Genomic DNA, 1,034 nt, shown 5'->3' with positions numbered 1-1,034 from the left:
TTCATATGAGCAGGAACAAAGACAAAGGCATTCTTGTTGAAGCTGACCCTGAACCTAAAAGGACCTTGAAGCGGAAGCTAAGAGAAGCTAAGGCACAACTCTCTGTTGAGGACCTGACCGAATTCTTCAAAGAAGAAGAACCCATGGCAGCCGAAAACAACAACAATGCCAACAATGCAAGGAAGGTGCTGGGTGACTTTACTGCACCTACTCCCGACTTCTATGGGAGAAGCATCTCTATCCCTGCCATTGGAGCAAACAACTTTGAGCTTAAGCCTCAATTAGTTTCTCTAATGCAACAGAATTGCAAGTTCCATGGACTTCCATTGGAAGATCCTCATCAGTTCTTAGCTGAATTCTTGCAAATCTGTGACACTGTCAAGACTAAGGGGGTAGACCCTGAGGTCTATAGACTTATGCTATTCCCTTTTGCTGTAAGAGACAGAGCTAGGACATGGTTGGACTCTCAACCTAAAGAAAGCCTGGACTCTTGGGAAAAGCTAGTCAATGCCTTCTTGGCAAAGTTCTTTCCACCTCAAAAACTGAGTAAGCTTAGAGTGGAAGTCCAAACCTTCAGACAGAAGGATGGTGAATCCCTCTATGAAGCTTGGGAAAGATACAAACAATTGATCAGAAAATGTCCCTCAGACATGCTTTCTGAATGGAGCATCATAGGTATTTTCTATGATGGTCTCTCTGAACTATCCAAGATATCTTTGGATAGCTCTGCTGGAGGATCTCTTCATCTGAAGAAGACGCCTACAAAGGCTCAAGAATTAATTGAAATGGTTGCAAATAACCAATTCATGTACACTTCTGAAAGGAATCCTGTGAACAATGGGACTAGTCAGAAGAAAGGAGTTCTTGAGATTGACACTCTGAATGCCATTTTGGCTCAGAATAAGATATTGACTCAACAAGTCAATTTGATTTCTCAAAGTCTGTCTGGAATGCAAAATGCACCAAGCAGTACTAAGGATGCTCCATCTAAGGAAGAAGCCTATGATCCTGAGAACCCTTCAATGGAAGAGGTG

The 1,034-nt window shown here is 42.6% G+C and overlaps 1 non-coding gene across 1 annotated transcript; it reads right to left on the bottom strand.

Annotated features, from left to right (window-relative positions):
* Window positions 1-548: 548 nt before the first annotated feature.
* Window positions 549-656, bottom strand: LOC130959699 (small nucleolar RNA R71). The gene has a single exon (XR_009078768.1). It is a non-coding gene; the product is annotated as a small nucleolar RNA R71 (small nucleolar RNA).
* Window positions 657-1,034: the final 378 nt, after the last annotated feature.

This window comes from Arachis stenosperma, chromosome 10, assembly GCF_014773155.1.
Source record: "Arachis stenosperma cultivar V10309 chromosome 10, arast.V10309.gnm1.PFL2, whole genome shotgun sequence".
Lineage (NCBI taxonomy): Eukaryota > Viridiplantae > Streptophyta > Magnoliopsida > Fabales > Fabaceae > Arachis > Arachis stenosperma.
This window is presented reverse-complemented; position numbering and strand designations above follow the sequence as displayed.